The sequence below is a fragment of the Phoenix dactylifera genome, chromosome 11 (genome assembly GCF_009389715.1).
Source record: "Phoenix dactylifera cultivar Barhee BC4 chromosome 11, palm_55x_up_171113_PBpolish2nd_filt_p, whole genome shotgun sequence".
Classification (NCBI taxonomy): Eukaryota; Viridiplantae; Streptophyta; class Magnoliopsida; order Arecales; family Arecaceae; genus Phoenix; species Phoenix dactylifera.
The window spans coordinates 2,220,930-2,227,598 of record NC_052402.1 but is presented as its reverse complement, the minus strand read 5'-3'; the positions used below and the strand labels follow the sequence as shown (position 1 = coordinate 2,227,598).

Genomic DNA, 6,669 nt, shown 5'->3' with positions numbered 1-6,669 from the left:
TTGCTTTCTTCCATTGATTCATGCGGAACGACACTTTGGTTTTAACTCTCGAAAGACATTGACCTTCTCATTTTTGGAAGTCCATGGAGGTTGAAGGTATCAATTTGAGCTTCGTTCTCGTCTGTTTTACTTGTTGCCAGCTTCTGCTGTATAGATGTTAATAATTTGACCAAATGCCAGCATTTTTCTTGTGCTAAATTTTATCTGGTCTCTTCTTTCATGTTGCTCATGGTATTAATTTGTTCTACTTCAACAGGTATGATGTCGACGAGTCAAATTATACCAGGTTTTGTCTGTTCATCTCATAAGTTTTGGATGCTGCCAAAAAGAATTGACTTCATTTTCTTATATCTAAGTACGTTAGTTCTATTTCATTTATATAAATATGTATGCATATGTAACTGCGCTTCATACATGTGAGCTGGCAGCTTGAGCTTATTCAATTTTCATTTCATACTGTTGCTAAAGATAGTTGTCTGTTGCAGTTAAATGGCTTGATATTTCATACTGAAAGTATCCAAGCTGAACCCCACTTTGAATCTTAAAAGGTTAGCTAGAGAACTTTTATTTGTATTATGAAGAGATAAACATTTTTTCCTATAAATTACTTTCAGCATTGGCTTCTTCACTTTGGTTTCGGTTGTTTCTTTACCACACAGTATGGTTCTTTATGACGTGGTTTTTGATTTTTTTTTTTTAATTCTTTCTTCTTTCTTCTTATCCCTGTTCCTCATCTACAACTTGCAAATGCTTACTACTCCTGCAGTGTACGAGGATTAAAGCGGAAGATCTTTCAGTACTAAAGAAAAGCTCGAGCAAGGGTAGTTCTTACAATATTTCCTTCTTCTTTGATCGTGAAGTTGTATATCTACTTTTTATATTTTTCTTTTTTCATTTCTTTTCATCAGCAAATTTTTGTATACTTATTTTGGTAATCTGCAACTATACTGGTGACGTGCGAAGTGTGATAGCAACTATTCTGCTTAATCTGTGGAAGTGATAGCTTGACTGAACATAGAAACCTACTGTTGCAGACCTCCAGCTAAGGCTGTTTGTTGTGCACAATTAGTTTATTATGCAGTCCTAAGCATTAATCTTATGGAATGCTAGGAAAACTACTGTAACCTATTCAAGCAAGTCTATCAATAGGTATTATAATTAGTCTATTTATAATTAATATCACATACATGTCGGGAAAACTAGTCCTCATTAGAATAACATGTATTCTACTAGATCCATGGAGTGTATGGACCTATTCGTTGTTAATAAAAATATTAAAAAAATATCAACTGACTGGATCATGCGAAAAGCCAAAAGCAAAAATGAAAGATGTTTTGCACAATGTTCAGCATCATAATGTCATATCTTGTGAAATATATATTTTTTTAAAAAAAAAGAAAGAAAAACCAAGGACTTTACTGACAGTGGGTGAGCTTAGATCTAGGATTTTACTGGAAATCTTTGCTAGATTAGCATTCTTAGATGTCATCCAATTAGACGGTGTAAGGCTTCTAGGCCGTCGTTACCATTCTGTCTGCAAATCAATTTAGGATGCAACTCATGACAAGACTAGGGATATACTCTACATAACTTGAGTTTTTGAAGTTGGATGCTTCAGAGGTAACCTGTGGACTTCTTTTTGCTGGTGGGCAATATATGTTTCGCAATGCATATTCAGATATATTTCATTTCTTTTCTTCATTGTTTCAGCAAGTGAGATGTTCCATATTTGATATTTTTGCTACGGGCAATATATGTTTCACAATCCATATGCAGATATATTTTATCTCTTTTCTTCATTTTTCCAGCAAGTGAGATGTTCCACATTTGAAATTTATGTTTTCCAGGTGGCTCAGAATCTTGGCATGGCAATGGTCTATACACTTGTCACATCTGCTAAAGAGTGGTTGAGTGAAAAATTTGGGCATGAGGTCGCAGTTGAGGAATCTGAAGAAACCGATACAGCTAAAGATGATGTATGGCTGTTTGTTCTGCCTATGATCCCACTGCTTTCTGATAATGTGCTTTTAACATTAAGGTCTGCTTTTGACTTGTATTGTCAAGTTTTCTTCTATAATTCTTGTCTCTGCATTCATAGATTTAAGATTAAGGTCTGCTCATTCATTAAATTTGCTGGTGGTGGAGCCACAGTTTTGCCTGTGCTTAGCCATTATTACAGACTTTCTAATTTAAAAAATCACCTAGTCAAAAAAAGGTCATACGTACCTAATTTATGTTTTAAACTTTATACTTTTGAATAAGCTCTCTTCTTGCGCATCTTTTTTTCCCCTGGCCTTCGTCATCCCTTACAGGAAGTCTTGGCGTTCCAGTTCTTATGCCTTATTTTGATATATCTAATGAATCCAATTACAAACTGGTCTCCATCCGGACTTCGCCTTTTTTGCTGCAGAAATCCATCTATGCTTTGAAGGATTCCTCGCCTCCACTAAGGATTTTCAAAAAGAACAATCCAATCTTTTTATGTAACAAGGGGAAAAGGGATATGGAGTGGCAGTTGGTAATTGTTGTTTTTGTTAGAGAGATCCTTTTTACAACAGATTGGCAAGGAAAGGAATTTCTTATCCACCTTTGTTTTTTGAATGATTGAATCATCATATTGTGAGTCAGTGATCACAATTTATTCCATGGAACTTTTTTTTGGGGGGGTGTGCGCGCTTTGGTATACTTTTTATTTAGACCAGCTTTGAACCCTTATTACAAGAAACTGTATTTATGTGGTTCTTTTACCTTGTCCGGATTTGTCTATCATATTTCAAAACAACTTGACCAAGCTTTAACTGTTTCCATAGTTTGAAATAAAACCATGTTACATATTGAATACTATATTTCTGTCTGTTGTACCCAAACATGTGGAGATCAAACTAAATGGGCATAGATTTGTGGATATTGAGTATAGTGCGAGCTCCAACTATGAACAAGTTTGAAGAAGAGGGGATGAAAAGAGGTTCTGTTTATTGTTGAGGTTCCTCTTTTGTTTTTTGCTGAAGTGGGAGGAAACCATAGGAACAGATGAATTTGGAATATATTTTTTTCAGTGATTCTGGCCATTACCAGATTGATATCATGGGGTTTTTCCATCTGGGCACAATGGAGCTTCATTAAGGAATGCCACCTTGATACCATTCTTGAAAAGATGGAAGTTGGTACGTAAAGTTTTTAGGCCTGCTAGCTGAATAAATAATGCTTTCCCGATTATCATAATTATAATGGCAAAGGAGTTGAAGATCAATTAGGACCATCATATCTAACTACAAGTCTTTCATCATGTTGCCTCATACATGAGCTGTGAATGCATGACATAAGGTGTCTCTGGCAGCACTAACAGGCTTATCAAAGGATTCCATTCTCTCAGTGTGGTTACTTGTCTTTTATTGAGGTTCTGAGCAGGATATCTAATGAAGCAGAATAAGAGGTAACATTCTGGATGTTTTGATGGTTATAAATGATAGTCAATCTACATTTTCAATATTTTAATTGTATGATGATATCCAATCAAAATGACTTCGAGAAATGAGAGGTAATAATGCTTCTCCTGCAAATGGTTGAGATTGGCATAAGTAATCAAGAAGAGAGGGTAACAAGCTACCAATACTTTAAAGTGGAAAGGCAATGCTGGTAGGGCGTCGCCTCAAGGCCTTTCTTCATGGCGGAGACATGTGATGTATGGCATGCATGGTAAAGGAAATCTATGGATGTATGGGACCTACATGCTTCTCTGAACATCCAAAGTTCACCTGGCTGGCTTCATGGAGCATCCTCCGACCTATTATTGTATCTGCCATGGAAAGATTGATGTGGAGCATTTTGACAGTACCTTCTTCTTCTGCAAGGCAAAAGAGGTGGCTGTCTCATCCACCACTTTCAATCAATTCATTAGTTGGCTGTGTATTTTTATGTCGATATACAACTTTCTTTCCCACCTCCACTTCCATAGCAGTTTGGCTCAGTGGGGTAACTACTACTTTTCCCTGTTGAAGTTTGTTGAAAATTTGGGAAAGGAATGGGGCCGAATCATCTCTAGACAGCAGGCAAAGTGAAGAAACAATCTGCAGCTTCATTTGCATTAACACCATATCATTGACAGGCAGACTTTTTTTTCTTCTTCCTTGGAAAATCATTTATATTGCTTTTTATAATATTTTTTCCTTATTGGCTTACATATTGCTAATTATCTGAGGCTTCTTGCCTGTCCTTCATTTGTGCCTTATCTTGATTTTATTGAATCAATTCTTCGGCTCCTCAACTAAAGATTATAATTGCATTGAAATAGCAATGATGATTTTGTTCATGCTGCTGGTGTGCTTATTCATAAATATTTGAATTATTTCCAAGAGCATGAAAATCGCTCTTAATTGTTCCATGTCTTTATACATTGTAATGCTCTTTTTGTTGGGATCTGTTTTCATCTCTTTGAATCTTCTGCTAATGATTTTTTATGGATAAGTTGTATGCTAAAAATTTCAGATAGCCTAACTCAATTGCTATTATGCTATATTTCCATTCTATTTATGCCATTACTTTTGCTATTTGAGACAAGTTGATTTCTTAATAAACAAGTTTTACCACTCTTTTGTATTAATATTGCTATTTGTAACTACTTCCAGATAATTGTTCCTCACGGAGAACCAGTTACTATTGAAACTTTTCCTTGCTTGGCGAGAATGATTTGAGCTGAATTGCCTAAGAGCGAGCCAAGTAGTTACTTTCTATCATTCATCCCAAGCTTAATGAATCTGGATTTTTGTTTTTTTTCAATTTTGCTAACAAATAAAGAGACTAGCAAGGGTAATTATATCATGAGGGCTCCACTCTGCACTCTTGATTTTACATTTGCAAGGCATTGTATCTTGTCAAAAAAAGAAAAAAAAGTTCAATCCTTTGCTTTCCCCCCATTAAGATAACTATTAGATGTGCTTAAAATCTATAATGGCCCGTGATTTTAAGTCAGAAAAATGTGCTTATCTTTGATTTTCAATGTCAGCTGGTTTTTTTCCCATGTTATTATGGTAGGTCTTTTGTTTCAATCACTGTATACAGTCTATTACAAATTTTGATATTTTTAATCCAAAAATTAGTTGAAAATTAGTTTGGAGCTAAAGTTTATAAATAACGCCTCTGTTATACAGGCTAATTCCAGAGTCTGCACTTGCAGCCCCAAGGAGAAGAAGCTTACAGGAAGGCAGTGGTTTGAAAGTGGAAGACGTACAGCGGTATCTCTTTCCTATGCTTTCTCTAAGTATGAAAAGATTGTGTATGCAGTGTTGATTAATCTTGGTCTCTTATGTGGCTACTTGTTCCACCACAGCTACATGATGAAATGGAACAACCCATACTGCTCCATAAAGAACATGACCAGTCTAGCTATAACTTTTTTGTTTTTTTCTGATTTAACAGTAGTGTAACATCAATGTGTGGGACTTCTTCAGAAAGGTGTGGCTGCAGTTGCTGAAGGATCTGAGGAGGAAGAGGAAGACATTGACCTTGATGATGACTTTGAAGGTGATCCTTTCTTTCCTGTAGTGTCATTTGTTTGAGCCACCGAACTTGATCAGATCCTCTTGACATACAGATATTAAAATTGTCCAAAGTTTGTCATTATATATTGAGCATTGGAACCATTTTTTTCCTTGTCGCATTTGCAGATGATGAAGAAGATATGCTTGAGCATTATTTGCAAGAGAGGTCTGATAAATTATTTGAGGGATCCCAAAAGTAAACAGGATCATAAACTTGCTATCATAAAGTATAAGTAATTAAGTTTGAATCTTCTGTTTCTGTTTATATTTCCAGAATTGTTCTTTTGGATTTTGATGGATACATGACATTTCATAAATATTTCATACTTATGAAATCGATGTTTATTGTGTAGCTAAGGTTTCCCCGCATGAACCAGCTTTTCGGATTTTGATCAACCAGGGTGAGTTCAATTCCAGTCATGTTAGAAGGAACGGGTGGTGTTGTGGGGAAATCCGTTAAAGCCTAGTTGTCTCCGTGATTATTGAAACAGAAACATCTACCCCTCTTGTCCTGGAATGTATTATCTTAAACTTTTTCTTTGATATATTTATATTGTTAAATACGCGTTATAACTGCAACATCTATCATGACTAAATAGCAGCTTAACATTCACAGATCAATTTAGATATGTTACGAGCAGGTAGATTGAATCTGGTTCCCATCACTGCATAAGATTTCAACAGCCACAAGTTTCTGTACTGGCTGTCGTCATGTTGATCAATGGATAAGGATGAACTAAATTCGGCAAAAGCTTACTCTAACAAAGAAGTCCGAGCATCTTAGTATGTTTTTGTTCCTATTGCAGTTCATGTTTAGAAGCTTTCAATAAACCAAGACGTATTTCAGTTTCAAATGGAAGGTAATGATATGGCTTCGCATTCTGGAAACGCCCATGAACCCAACGAACCATCCCTGCTGGAAATGGATTTCCTTGCCAATGAATTTAAAATTAGAATACATGTTCTCATTTTCTTTCTTAGCCCATGGATTTCAATAGACCCCTGGTGAGAGATTCAAGTGGACTGGGAACTCAGTAAGAGTCTTTCCAAATAGCTGCCTCTTAGGTCATCAGGCATGCATGCCTTAAATCAAAATAAAATCATGGCCAATGAGTCGAGCTGGTTACGGTTG

General features: G+C 35.9%; 1 non-coding gene across 5 annotated transcripts; it reads left to right on the top strand.

The window, feature by feature from the left end:
- Positions 1-1,846: 1,846 nt before the first annotated feature.
- LOC103719248 lies at positions 1,847-6,158 on the top strand. Of its 5 annotated transcripts, XR_005513795.1 has the most exons (6): positions 1,847-1,976; positions 4,626-4,716; positions 5,148-5,231; positions 5,416-5,520; positions 5,664-5,764; positions 5,891-6,158. It is a non-coding gene; the product is annotated as an uncharacterized LOC103719248 (transcript). The 5 variants fall into 5 exon arrangements; XR_005513792.1 differs by having other exon boundaries at positions 5,448-5,520; positions 5,664-6,158; XR_005513791.1 differs by having other exon boundaries at positions 5,664-6,158.
- Positions 6,159-6,669: the final 511 nt, after the last annotated feature.